The sequence below is a fragment of the Dama dama genome, chromosome 28 (genome assembly GCF_033118175.1).
Source record: "Dama dama isolate Ldn47 chromosome 28, ASM3311817v1, whole genome shotgun sequence".
NCBI classification, from domain to species: Eukaryota; Metazoa; Chordata; class Mammalia; order Artiodactyla; family Cervidae; genus Dama; species Dama dama.
Genome location: NC_083708.1, coordinates 51,108,255 through 51,123,594, shown reverse-complemented (window position 1 = coordinate 51,123,594; position 15,340 = coordinate 51,108,255). Strand labels below are relative to the sequence as shown.

At 40.9% G+C, this 15,340-nt stretch overlaps 1 protein-coding gene across 3 annotated transcripts in view; it reads right to left on the bottom strand.

The window, feature by feature from the left end:
* Positions 1–15,340, bottom strand: part of GPR63 (G protein-coupled receptor 63) — a 63,290-nt gene that overhangs the window by 22,147 nt on the left and 25,803 nt on the right. The window contains exon 1 of one of the 3 annotated variants that reach the window (XM_061131955.1): positions 362–1,793. The exons of the other annotated variants lie outside the window; for them this stretch is intronic. The gene's annotated coding sequence lies outside the window, so the exon portion shown is untranslated. Of the gene's footprint in view, positions 1–361; positions 1,794–15,340 lie in introns of those variants that run through there. 3 annotated transcript variants of the gene reach the window in all.

The window sequence follows — 15,340 nt, the reverse complement described above, 5'->3', positions numbered from 1 at the left end:
TGGTGAATCTTGTCAACTTGGGAAGCAAACTACAGAGATTAGCATAGTAATACACAGTGACTAGTTGAGATCAGGTATTTAGAAGCATATGACCCTCATCTGTTTTCTAAGTAAAGAGCCAGAGACTTGCTATAGTCTGAACATTTGTGTTCGCCAAAAACTCATATGTTAACAATGTAATGGATCAATACTTTCGAACTGTGGTGCTGGAGAAGACTTGGACTCTTGAGAGTCCCATGGACAGCAAGGAGATCAAACCAGTCAATCCTAAAGGAAATCAACCCTGAATATTCATTGGAAGGACTGATGCTGAAGCTGAAGCTCCAATACTTTGGCGATCTGATGCAAAGAGCCGACTCACTGGAAAAGATCTTGATGCTGGGAAAGATTGAGGGCAGGAGGAGAAGTAGGCAATAGAGGTTGGACGGCATCATCGATTCGATGGACATGAGTTTGAGCAAGCTCCAAGAGTTGGTGATGAACAGGGAGGCCTGGCGTGCTGCATCCATGGGGTCACAAGTAGTTGGACACAACTGAGTGACTGAAGAACAACAAAAAACCTGGGAGTCAAATAATTCCTTCTCACCCCTCTAGCACCACACCAAACCAGCCACTCCAGCTTTCCCATTTTACCTCCTAAGTAGTTAACTTTCCCCTTCTCCGCACCTCTATGACCACATCCAGGTATGAGGAGCCTCCAAAATGAGGTCTTCTCAGTCTTGCCCTTTCCTTTTAAATCCACCCACCAAACTGTAGCCAAGTGAACTTACTTTTAAATCACAATCCCAATCATTTAAACACTTAATGGATCACCATCAACTATATAGCAAGGATGATCCATCTTCTCCTTCTGCTCAACAACCTGAGGGATCCAACAAACTCATAATAATTCAGGGGCTGAGGGTGATATGATCACCTCCAAAACACGGATCAAAATTTCTGAAGGATGCATGTGTAGTCGGGAAAAGTTTCTCTCCTCTGGGCTCTTCTAGATTATAATCTATCTACATGTGTTGTTGTTGTTGTTATTTTTCTGACTTCTCCTATCATCTTGTAGGGACAGGGTCCCTGGGCCCTGGAGGCAGCCATGTGCCTGTCAAGCATGCCATCTCCTGCAGTGACAGGTCTGGGGATGGACAGGCCCATGACACCTGCTGGTCCCTCTATCCAGAGGGCCTTCAACATTGCTAGGTCAGGTCACTCTTACACACACATACACTTATTCTAAGATCTCATTCTTTCCAGGAACCCTTTAAAAGGCTGCAAATTGGACTAAGCACCTCATCTCTGTGCCCCAACTGCACTCTCCGCACACCCCAAGGCAGCACTCTAGACGGTCACTGCAGTGATGGTCTCTCCCCAGGAGCGAGGCATCTGCTGGCAACTTTCTACTAGTCTTTCACTAAGGCCAGATAGTGAAGGAAGGCTGATTTTTAGAAGATATCTGGGATTCCCTTGGATTAAATACATTATGTTAAGTATAACTTCCCACCAACTCAAATAGCCTATCTCTGTGAATCCCTGTAATAAAGTAACAGAACTGTCTCATGCTTAGGATTTAGAGATATTTTTTAAACCTAGAGGGGGGAAAAAGCTACCAAAAAGAAGTGGTGACTTTCCCTGCTCATCTGCTTCCAGTTCTCATTCCCCCACATACATCCAAATGCTGACAGCTCTTTAAGACTCTTTCAACCCAAATGACCAATATTTAGAGGTCTAGTTAACTCAGTAAGACATGATTCAGACATTTTAAGTATTAATTAAGACTGTAAAAACATTCAGAAATGTTTACAATGTAAAGTCATAAAGCACAGGGTGGAATATTGCATTTTATGTACTTAAAACTATTTTACAAAAAAAAAAAAAACAAAACTATTTTGCACACACACACACACACACACACACACACACACAGACTCAAAGGAAATAATCATCCAAATGCTGAAATTAATATGTTAATGGTGGTAGATAGTGGGCTTTTCCTTTTCTACTTTTTAATGTGCTCTTATTATTTTTATGAGAAAATAAAATTAACTTGAATCCTAAAGAATATTTTCAATGTATTTGAAAAAGCAGCATAAAGCCAGCCTCATTGAAATTCTAATACAGTAAAACCTCAGTCTATAAGAATTATTCATTATAGCTCAGCAGCCCAACTACCTCTGAGGTGAGTGGAGGAGATTTACCCTCTTGATGACAGACATATTTTGACAAGTACTACTCAAGTACTTCTCTAGCCTCTCCACTTATGCTGGGGATGTCATTAAAAAATACAGATGTGCAGAACCCAGGGCTCAGCTTCATGGCTGGTCTGATACTGTACATCTTGAGAGTTCCCAAGACTGCAGAAGGACAGGTTCTGAGTGGTGGCTTTCCATGGTAGGGCACGTGGTTGTCTCTGGGGTGACCGAGCCAACTGTCTGTGACACCCACACAGGGATGCACCTTTCAGAGGTTCCCAACTCCTGTGTGTTCAGCCAAAGCAGAGAACAGCAGTTCTTCCCTACTCTCCACCACCATCCCAGCAGAGATATTCCCACATCTGCTTTTTTAAAAAATAGAAGTATAGTTGATTTGTGGGCTTCCCGGGTAGCTCAGGGGGTAAAGAATCTGCCTGCAGTGCAGGAGACCCTGGTTTGATTCCTGGATCAGGAAGTTCCCCTGGAGAAGGGATAGGCTAAGCACCCTAGTATTCTTAGGCCCTGGTAGCTCAGATGGTAAAGAATCCGCCTGCAATGCAGGAGACCTGGCTTCAATCCCCAGGTTGGGAAGATCCCCTGGAGGAGGGCATGGCAAACCATTCCAGTATTCTGGCCTGGAGAATCCCCATGGACAGAGGAGCCTGGCGGCTACAGTCCATGAGGTCATGAAGAGTTGGACACAACTGAGCGACTAAGCATACTTGATTTATAGTGTTGGGTAGTTTCAGGTGTACAACAGGGATCTGGTGATTCAGTTAGATATATACATATAGATACAGATGTATTTCTTTTCCATTATAGGTTACTACCTATAATGGAAAAGAAATACATAGTAATGCTCAAAATTCTCCAAGCCAGGCTTCAGCAATACATGAACTGTGAACTTCCAGATGTTCAAGCTGGTTTTAGAAAAAGCAGAGGAACCAGAGATCAAATTGCCAACATCTGCTGGATCATCGAAAAAGCAAGAGAGTTCCAGAAAAACATCTATTTCTGCTTTATTGACTATGCCAAAGCCTTTAACTGTGTGGATCACAATAAACTGTGGAAAATTCTCAAAGAGATGGGAATACCAGACCACCTGACCTACCTCTTGAGAAACCTATATGCAGGTCAGGAAGCAACAGTTAGAACTGGACATGGAACAACAGACTGATTCCCAATAGGAAAAGGAGTACGTCAAGGCTGTATATTGTCACCCTGCTTATTTAACTTACATGCAGAGTACATCATGAGAAATGCTGGGCTGGAGGAAGCACAAGCTGGAATCCAGATTGCAGGGAGAAATATCAATAACCTCAGATATGCAGATGACACCACCCTTATGGCAGAAAGTGAAGAACTAAAAAGCCGCTTAATGAAAGTGAAAGAGGAGAGTGAAAAAGTTGGCTTAAAGCTCAACATTCAGAAAACTAAGATCATGGCATCTGGTCCCATGACTTCATGGAAAATAGATGGGGAGACAGTGGAAACAGTGTCAGACTTTATTTTTTGGGCTCCAAAATCAATGCAGATGGTGATTGCAGCCATGAAATTAAAAGACGCTTACTCCTTGGAAGGAAAGTTATGACCAACTTAGATAACATATTAAAAAGCAGAGACATTACTTTGCCAACAAAGGTCCGTTTAGTCAAGGCCATAGTTTTTCCAGTGGTCATGTATGGATGTGAGAGTTGGACTGTGAAGAAAGCTGAGCGCCGAAGAATTGATGCTTTTGAACTGTGGTGTTGGAGAAGACTCTTGAGAGTCCCCTGGACTGCAAGGAGATCCAACCAGTCCATCCTAAAGGAGATCAGGCCTGGGTGTTCATTGGAAGGACTGATGCTGAAGCTGAAACTCCAATGCTTTGGCGTCTTCATGAGAAGAGCTGACTCACTGGAAAAGACCCTGATGCTGGGAGGGATTGGGGCCAGGAGAAGAAGGCGACAACAGTGGATGAGATGGCTGGATGGCATCACCGACTCGATGGACGTGAGCTTGGGTAAACTCTGGGAGTTGGTGATAGGCAGGGAGGCCTGGCAGGCTGCGATTCATGGGGTCACAAAGAGTCGGACATGACTCAGCGACTGAACTGACTGATAGGTTATTACAAGACATTGAATACAGTTCCCCATGCTATACAGTAGGTCCTGGCTGTTTACTTTACATATAGTATCATGTATCTGTTAATCTCAAACCCCTCATTTATCCCTTCCTCCCATCCCCTTTCCCCTTTGGTAACCATATGTTTGTCTTCCATGCCTGTGAGTCTGTTTCTGTTCTGGAGATAAGTTCATTTGCGTCAGATTTTAGATTTCACATACAAGTGATATATGATATTTCTCTTTCTCTGACTTCACTTACTATGATAATCTCTAGGTCCTTCCATGTTGCTACAAATGGCATTATTTCATTCTTTGCATCGCTGGCTGAGTAACATTCCATTGTGTATATAATACACCACATCTTCTTTATCCATTCCTTTGTTGCCCACATCCAATTTGACAGCTCCTCTAGCTGACTGAACTGAACTAGCTTTAAGGGGCTTGTCATCTGGTGCTAGTGGTAAGGAATCTGTCTGTCAATGCAGGAGACATAAGAGATACGGGCATGTTCAATCCGTGGGTTGGGAAGATCCCCTGGAGGAGGGCATGGCAACTCACTTCAGTATTGCCTGGAGAATCCCACGGACAGAGGAGCCTGGCGGGCTATGGTCCACAGGGTCGCAAAGAGTCAGACACGACTGAAGTGACGTAGCACCCATGCACGCTTGCTTTAAGGGGCTTCAGGCTCCACGCTCACCAAAGCTTCTACTTCCTGCAGTGCAGGCTGCTCCTGACGCTCCCAGAAGGACTTCGCCATAGCCCTGGCTATACGCTCCTCTTTTCTCCTCCTGTGTCTTTTATCTCCCATCACTTCACGCATACTCTTTGATATAATTAACGTATAAGCCTTTACTACAAACCATTTTGACACTGCCTTTGGAATGTCAAAATGCTAGCTGCTTTGACATGTTTTTCATGTCAAATGAAATAGTAGCAAATCTGCAATATCATCAAGGAATCTTCTGTTCCAAGGGGGGCTGACCTGTGGGCCAGCAGCATCGACATCCTCTGGGAGCGTGTTAGAAATGCAGGTTATTTCCAGAGCCAGTGAATCAGAATGGGCATTTTAAAAGATCCTGGAGGTGATTCTGCATTAAACAGAGTCCTGGTGCAGGGGGTCACTGGCCAGGTTTTTTTTAGTTGCCAAACCTTTGTAGCTTCACCTACACATTTAACGCTGTTCTAACCTAAGGAAAAGTGCAGAGATTGTGCCTGGCCTTCACCTTACCAGCGACTCAGGAAGCACACCCATTACTCATAGTCTCGGAGTAGGGATGGAGCCATGAAGATGTGAAACTGTCCCTGTCTGTGCTCCGGGAACAGGGCTTTCTCCAGGGGTTGCTGAGGTTTCAAGTGAGTTTGGTGCTAGTGCTAAGTCGCTTCAGTCATGTCTGACTCCTTGCAAACTTATGGACTGTAGCTTGCCAGGCTCCTCTGTCCATGGGGTTCTCCAGGCAAGAACACTGAAGTGGGTTGCCATTCCCTCCTCCAAAGGATCTTCCTGACCCAGGGATCTAATCCACATATCTTATGTCTTCTGCATTAGCAGGCAAGTTATTTACCACTAACACCACCTGGGAAGTCCTTTCCAATGAGGTTAAATCAGCTCAACTCGGCACTGGCCAGGACTTGTGGAAACATATAACAATAGTTACCAGTTCCTAGGAATTCTCAGATGGTGCTACTGGCAAAGAACACACACACCTGCCAATATAGGAGATGTAAGAGATGTGGGTTCAGTCTTTGGGTCAGGAAGATCTCCTGCAGGAGAGCATGGCAACCCACTTTGGTGTCAGCTACAAGAGGCTGGAAAAAAGACCCCGATCGGGCCACAGCTCCTGCGGGGGAGGCGGTCCGTGTCCCTGCACACTCGGCGCCGCCGGGGTCCCCAAAGCCAAGCAGCTGCACCGCCTTCAGCTCAGCTCTCACGGGGCAGGGCTGCCGCAGGCAGAGAATGTCTTGCGTCGATGCGCGCAGGGTCGCTTCGGTCGTGTCCGACTCTCTGTGACCCTGTAGACTGTGGCCTGCCAGGCTTCTCGGTCAGAGAAGGGGTTCTCCAGGCAAGAACACTGGAGCGTATTGGCCAATCGTGGTCGCCATCCCCTTCTAGAGACTATATTTCCTGCCGCCCTCGCCGCCAACCCCCCTGAGCACCTGGGGCTGCCAGAACCCCTGCGACCCAAGCAGCTGCCCCACCTCCACGCCTGGCCCTCGCGGGGCAAACCCAAGCCCTCCAGGGCAGCCTCAGGAGCAAACCCCAGTGGACGACCCACATGCAGAGGTGGAAATAAAAACACAGGTGAAACCCAGGGGCAGTGCGGCTAAGGAAACCCAAACCCTCCCACCAGCTGCACAAGCTGCGGATTAAATCCACACGATCAGCTAGACAGTCTCTGTGTTGATGGAATATGTAAAAGGTCCCTGAGAGCTCCCACAAAAGAAAATGCACTAGCTCTGATAGCTGTGGATGTCGCAGGCAAGAACACAGAGGAGAAGATTAGACTCTGAGCTGCCCCCACAGCAGGTCCAGAGACCAGCACAGTGTTGGAGGGCGTCCTGGGGAGGTGAGGTGGACTGTGATTCCCAGAGAGGGAAAGGGCTCTGACAGCATTGACTCAAGAAAAACATTTATTGTTCTTATTTTTTGACTTGCTCTGTAGATTCTTTTGGATTTTTTGTTTGTTTCCTTTTATTCTTCCTCTGTTGTAGTTGTCAATTTTATTGGCACTAAGAAATCCAATTAAGCTTTTGAGTTTTTTTTTTCTCAGTCACATTTTTTATTGTCATCATAAACCTCTGTCTCTACGTTGGACTTTTGCAGTTCTGTGGAGTTTTCCTATTTTTTTTCTTTTCTCTTTTCTTTTCATTTTTTAAACCCATTATTATTTTTCTACATTTATTCCTTTGTTTGCTTTTCCTACTGTTCTTTTCCCCTTGTAGTTAATCTTTAACATTTATAAGTCTTCATCTACCGCAATCTAACTCTGCATATCTATTCTTTCCATCTTTTCTTTCTCTCCTTTCCTTTCAACATATTTATTAGTTTTATTTCCATTGCTTTATTCTCCACTTGGTACCTTGCTTTAGCTTTGTTTTCCAGTTTGTGCTTTAATTAGTTTTGCTCTGGTAGATATAATTTTTGGTTTCCTTTCTTCACCAGGGTCAACTACTGTACTTTATTTTTGTTGGACTGTTTTGATTTTGATTATGGGTATAAATGTATATGGGTATATCCAGTCACAAGTTCTATCTCTGCCTCTACATTGGGCTTTTGCAGTTCTGTAGAGTTTTCCTTTTTTTTTTTTTTTTTTCCTTTTTTCTTTCTTCTTCAGTTTTTTTCTTCTCTCTTTTTATAATTTTAATTTTTTAAAACCTATTATACTTTTTCTACATTTATTCCTTTGTTTGCCTTTCCTACTGTTCTTTTCCCCTTATAGTTAATCTTTAATTTTTATAAATATTCTTCATCTACCTCTATTTAACTTTGCATATATACTTTCTTTCTTTTCTTTCTTTCCTTTTCTCTCAACAGATTTGTTAGTTTTGTTTTCATTGCTTTATTCCCCACTTGGCACCTTGCTTTAGTTTTGTTTTCCAGTTATTGCTCTAGTTAGTTTTGCTCTTAGGTGGTAAATATAAATTTTGATTTCCTTTGTTCACCAGATCAATCTACTGTACTTTATTTTTGTCAGACTGCTTTCACTTTGTTCATGGGTGTATATGTATATGTGTATATTCCATTATTTTAATTATTATTTGCCTGATTTTGTAACTGTGATTTGTTTTTGGTTTCTTATTTTCAGATATTTATTTTAATTTCACTTCATGCCATAACATCCACTTGTGGAATCTTTGTTCCTGACCAGAGATCAAGACCTGAGAGTTTGAAGTAGGAGCACTGACTCCAAGACCCTAGACTACCAGAGAACTAACCCTAGGGAGTGTCAAATAGTGAGAACTCACACAAAGGAAACCACTTGAATATAAGACCCTGCATCACCCAACGACCAGTAACACCATGTGCAGGATGCGTCATCTAAACAACAAACAAAACAAAAATACAAACCCAATCATTAACAGGCAGGATTGCCTCACTCAGCCTTGCCCATCAGAGGAAAAACAAACAAACAAAAACTCAGCAGAAATCTCACCCTATACAAAACTCACACAAACCACTGGACCAATCTTAGGAGGGCAGAAACCAAAAGGAAGAAAGAACTCAACCTTCTTCAAGGAAAGAATTCAACTTTCCTTGAAGCCTGGGAAAGGAGGAGGCCTCAACACAATAACTTAAAAAATAATAATAATAGTGAAAAGGCAGAGAAATATTGCACAAATGAAGGACCAAACTAGAAACACAGAAATCCAAATAAATGAAGAGGAAATAGGCAAACTACCTGAAAAAGAATTCAGAATAATGATAGTAAAGATGATCAAAAACCTTGAAAACAAAACGGAGAAACTGCAAGAATCAATTAACAAAGACCAAGAAGAATTAAAGAATAAACATACAGAGACAAACCACACAATTACTGAAATTAAAAATACTCTAGAAGGAATCAGTAGCAGAATATCTGAAGAAGAAGAATGAATCAGTAAGCTGGAAGATAAAATGGTGGAAATAACTTCTAAGAGCAGAATAAAGCAAAAAGAATGAAAAGAGCTGAGGACAGTCTAAGAGACTTCTGGGGCCATGTCAAATGCACCAACATTCGAATTATAGGGGTCACGGAAAAAGAAGAGAAAAAGAAAGGGTATGAGAAAATGTTTGAAGAAATTATAGGTGAAAATTTCCCCAACATGGCAAAGGAAATAATCAAGTCCAACAGGCACGAAGTATCCCATACAGGATAAACCCAAGGAGAACATGCCAAGACACATACTACTCAAACTAACAAAGACTAAACACAAAGAAAGACTATTAAAAGCAGCAAGGGAGAAGCAACACGTAACATACAAGGGAAACCCTGTACGCTTAACAGCTGATCTTTCAGCAGAAACTCTGCAGGCCAGAAGGGAATGGCGGGATACATTTAAAGTACTGAAAGGGGAAAATCTACAAGCAAGATTACTGTACCCAGCAAGGATCTCATCTCAAAACTGATGAAGAAATACAAATAACTTTTGCTTGCCTGAAATACAAAGTTTTTCAGGCAAGCAGAGGTTAAGAGAATTCAGTACCACCAAACCAGCTTTACAACAAATGTTAAAGGGACTTAAATAGTCAAGAAATACAACAGAAGGAAAAATATCTACAAAATCAACCCCAAACCCCAAAGAAAATGGCAATAGGAACATATATATCAATTACTTTAAATGTAAATGGACTAAATGTGCCAACCAAAAGACACAGATTGGCTGAATGAATACAAAAACAAGACCCATATATATGCTGTCTACAAGAAACCCGCTTCAGACCTCAAGACACATGTAGACTGAAAGTGAGAGGATGGAAAAATATATTCCATGCAAATGGGAAGCAAAAGAAAGCTGGAGCAGCAATCCTCATATCAGACAAAATAGACCTTAAAATAAAGATTACAAGAGATAAGGAAGGACACTACATAATGATCAAGGGATCAACTCAAGAGGAAGACATAACAGTCATAAATATCTATGTGCCCAACATAGAAGCACCTCAATACATAAGACAAACTAACAACATAAAAGGAGATAATGACAGTAACACAATAATAGTAGGAGACTTTAACACCCCACTCACACCAATGGACAAATCATCAAAACTGAAAATTAATAAAGAAACACAAGAATTAAATGATACATTAGATGAGATGGATATCATTGATATCTTCAGGATATTCCATCCAAATGCAGAAGAATACATCTTCTTCTCAAGTGAACATGTAACATTCTCCAAGATAGACCACATCTTGGGTCACAAATCAAACCTCAGTAAATTTAAGGAAACTGAAATTGTACCTTCAAGCATCTTCTCCAACCACCATGCTATGAGACTAGATATCAATTATAAGAAAAAAAACTGTAAGAAACACAAACACATGGAGATTAAACAACATGTTTCTAAATAACCAACAGGTTACTGAAGAAATCAAAAGGGAAATCAAAAAATTTCTAGAAACAAATGACAATGAAAACATGACAAATCAATACCTATGGGATGCAGCAAAAGCAGTCCTAAGAGGGAAGTGTATAGCAGCTGAATCCTACCTCAAGAAATAAGGAAAACATTGAATAGACAGACTAATTTTATACCTAAAACAACTGGAAAAAGAAGAACCAAAAAACCACCAAATTTAGTAGAAGGAAAGAAAGCACGAAGATCCAAGCAGAAATAAGTGAAAAAGAAATGAAAGAAACAGTAGTAAAGATTAATAAAACTAAAAGCTGGTTCTTTGAGAAGATAGACACAATTGACAAACCTTTAGCCAGACTCATCAAGAAAAAAAGAATCAAATCAACGAAATTAGAAATGAAAAAGGAGAGGTTACAACAAACAGTGCAGAAATACAAAGACCTTATAAGAGACTATTATGACCAACTATATGGCAATAAAATGGATAACCTGGAAGAAATAGACACATTCTTAGAAAAGTTCAATCTTCCAAGAATGAACCAGGAATAGAAATTATGAACAACCCAATTACAAGCACTGAAATTGAAGCCGTGATCAAAAATCTCCCCAAAAACAAAAGCCCAGGACCAGATGGCTTCACAGGAGAATTCTATCAAACATTTAGATAAGAGCTAATGCCTATCCTTCTAAAACTCTTTCAAAAAATTGCAGAGGAAGGAACACTTCCAAACTCACTTTATGAGGCCACCATCACCCTGATACCAAAACTAGACAAAGACAACACACAAAAAAAGAAAACTACAGGCCAATATCACTGATGAACATAGATGCAAAAATCCTCAACAAAATTTTAGCAAACAGAATTCAGCAACACATCAAAAAGCTCATACCCCATGATCAAGTTGGGTTTATTCCAGGAATGCAAGGATTCTTCAATATATGCAAATCAATCAATGTGATACACCATATTAACAAACTGAAAGATAAAAGCCATGATAATCTCAATAGATGCAGAAAAGCCTTTGACAAAATTCAGCACCCATTTATGATTAAAACTCTTCAAAAAATGGGCACAGAAGGAACCTACCTCAACATAGTAAAGGCTATATATGATAAGCCTACAGCAAACATTATTCTCAACAGTGAAAAATGAGATGAATGAAATGAAAAATGAAATGAAATGAAAAACATTCCCCCTACGATCAGGAACAAGACAAGGGTGTCCACTTTCACCACTATTATTCAACATAGTTCTGAAGTCCTAGCTACAGCAATCAGAGAAGAAAAAGAAATAAAAGGAATCCAGCCATAAAATGGAACACATTCAGTCAGTTCTGATGAGGAGGATGAACCTAGAACCTATTATACAGAGTGAAGTGAGTCAGAAAGAGAAAGATAAATACCGTATTCTAACACATATATACGGAATCTAGAAAAATGGCACTGAAGAATTTATTTACAGGGCAACAATGGAAAAACAGACACAGAGAATAGACATATGGACATGCAGAGAGGGGAGCAGAGGGTGAGATGTATGGAAAGAGGAACATGGAAACTTCCATTACCATGTGTAAAATAGACAGCCAATGGGAATTTGCTGTGTGGCTCAGGAAAATCAAACAGAGGTTCTGTATCACCCCAGAGGGGGGGATGGGGAGGGAGACGGGAGGGGGGTTCAAAGGGGAGGGGGTATACTTATAAATATGGCTGCTTCATGTTGAGGATTAACAGAAAACAACAAAATTCTGTAACACAATTATCCTTCAATAAAAAAATAAAATTTTTTAAAAAGAATGTATTAGAATTTAAGTCTGACACTAAACCAAGCAACATTTATCTATTTTTTAATTTTTATAGCCACACAGAATGTGGAATTTTCCTGACCAGGGAGCAAACCCATGCCCCTTAAGCATGGAGTCTTAGCTACTGGACCACCAAGGAAGTCTCACACTTATCTTTTTAATTCAACTTTATTTTGAGATTACTGGAGATTCATATGCAGTTTTAAGAAAGAACACAGCAATCCCATTTACCCAGTTGCCCTGAGTTTCTTACTATATCATAAATAAGATATTGAAAATGACACAGTCAAGATACAGCACAGTTCCATCACAGGGATCCCTCCTGTTGCATTATTATGTCATACCCGCTCCTTCCCATTCTCCCACTGCTGTCCCTGCCCCTGGCAACCACTAATCTATTCTCTGTCTCTATAATGACACAACTTCAAGGATGTTACATGAATAGGATCGTACAGTTATGTCATCTTCGGGGACTAGCCTATTTTACTCAGCATAATTCTCTGGAGACTCAGCCAACTCAGTTCATAGATCAATAGTTTGCTTCTCTTTTTGGCTAAGCGGTATCCCACCAATCTCCAAGTCTGCTTAACCACTCAGCTGCTAAAGGATAGGTAGGTTGTTCTCAGATTTTGTACACAAAATAAAAACTTCTATGAATATCTGTAATACAAGTTTTGTGTGAATACAAGTTTTCATTTCTCTAGCATAAATGCCTAAGAGTACAATTACCAAGTCATACGGTAGTTGCGGGGATTCTCAGGTGGTGATAGTAGTAAGGAACCTGCCTGCCAGTGCTATAGACAAAAGAAGACACATGTCCAACCCCTGGGTAGGGAAGATCCCCTGAAGGAGGGCACGGCAATCCACTCCATGATTCTTGCATGGAGAATCCCATGGACAGAGGACCCTGGTGGGTTGCATAGAGTTGCAAAGAGTTGAACACAACTGAAGCGACTTAGCACAAATGCATGCACACGTGGTAGTTGCATGTTTAATTTATAAGAAGCTGCCACACAGTTGTCCAAAGTGGCTGACCCTTTTTATATTCCCACCAGAAATGTGTATGTGATCCAGTTTCTCAGCATTCTCATTAGTATTTTAGTGTTGTCACTGGTTTTCACTTTAGCCGTTCTAGGAGATATGTAGTAATATCTCACTGTAGTTTCAGTTTGCATTTCCCTAATTATTAATAATGCTGACATCTTGTCATGGCCTTATTTACCATCTGTATACCATCTTCAGTGAAATGTCTCTTTAAATCTTTTGCCCATTTTCTAATTGAATTGCTTTGTTTATTACAGTTTTGAGAGTTCTTTATGTCCCTACATACTGTCTTGTGGGTTATTTAGTTTGCAGCTAGTTTCTTCTAGTTTGTCTTGTCATCCTCTTAACAGTCTTGTGCAAAGCAGAAATTTCTAATTTTGATGTGGTCCAATTTATCAGTTTTCCTTTTTATGCATGATGCTTTTGGTGTCAAGTTTAAGAAATTTTCCCCTAGCCCTAGACATGAAAAATTTCCTGTTTTCCCTAAAAGGTTTATAGTTTTATACTTTGGATCCAAGTCCATGGCCCCTTTAGTTCATTTTTATATAAGGTATGAGGTTTATGGTGAGGTTCATTTTTTTACCTATATGTGCAATGGATCCAGCACTATCTGTTGAAAAACCTATCTTTTTTCCACAGAATTGCTTTTGCTCCTTTGTCAAAAATCAACTGAGCACATTTGTGGATATTTCAAACTGTGATGCTGGAGAAGACTCTTGAGAGTCCCTTGGACAGCAAAGAGATCAGACCAGTCAATCCTTAAGGAAATCAATACTGAATTCACTGGAAGGACAGATGCTAAAGCTGAAGCTCCAATACTTTGACCACCTGATGCGAAGAACTAACTCACTGGAAAAGACCCCAATGCTGGGAAAGATTGAGGGCAGGAGGGTGGGTGGGGGGCAGAGAATGAGATGATTGGATGGCATCATCAACTTAACGGACATGAGTTTGAGCAAACTCAGGGAGAGAGTGAAGGACAGGAAAGCCTGGAATGCTGCAGACCATGGCGTCACAAAGAGTCAGACACAACTTAAGCAACTGAACAACTTTTGTAGGTGTATTTTTGGGTTCTATTCTGTTCCATTATTCTATGTTTATTCTTCCACAACTATCACACTGTCTTGATAATGTAGCTGTAAAGTATTAGGTAGAGTGATTCCTCCCCACTTCTTTTTCAAGACTGCTTTAACTATTTCTGGGCATTTCCATACAGATTTAGAATAAACTTGGCTAGGTCTACAAAAATAGAAGCAAGAAGGTTTTTGACCAAAAGGGTTTCTGCTGTACAACCATTCTTTTCCTCATCCTTTGGCTAAGGAAAGCAGGCTTTTTTTCCTGTCTGTTCCCAGGTTGCAGCACCCTGTTCTATCAGAGACAATAAGGACATCCAAGGAATTCCTGTGCTTTATTGTTCCTCAAGTCCCAGGGGCCCCAGGCAGCCTGCCTTCTTCCCACTCTTCCAAGAACTCCTTTATCTGCTTGTTTGTTGTGCTATGTCCAGGAGGACTCAGAAAGAATGAGGTTATTGATTATTGATGGAAGCAGAAATTCCAATATATATTTCTAATGTTATTTCTGGTGCAAAGAGAAGACAGAAGGAAAACAATCAGGAGCATACGCAGAAATGAACATGTCCATTATTTATAAAATACAACCTTTCGGTCATGTTTTTACCATAAAGGAAGAGTTAGAAGCAAAGTAAAACAAAACAAAACCAAAAAAAAAAAAAAAACTGGGAACTGTACCATTCAACCCTGTTTCCCCAGGCCCCAGCAAAGCAACAGGCACACAGCAGAGCCAATGCTCAACGAAGATCTGTTCATTTACTTACTGATTCTCCTCATATAAGAAGTTTTTGAAATGTCCCAGGCGCTCTTTGGAAATGAGCTCTACATTCCTAAAGCACATGGGAGAACCAGTATAATGACACAAGCGTTCGGCTCAAAGATGAATGTGGCTTTGATTCAATTATTTACTATTGGTCAACGTCACTTTTATTGCAAAAGTGTAACCGCCCCTGAAGCTTTCCACTGTGTCTGCCACTAAAAAGAGTAAGTGAAGAGACTACAGTCCAGAAAAAAAAAGACCCATACATACACTGTCACCTGATTTACGACAAACATGTCACTGCAATTCAGTGGGGGAAGGAAG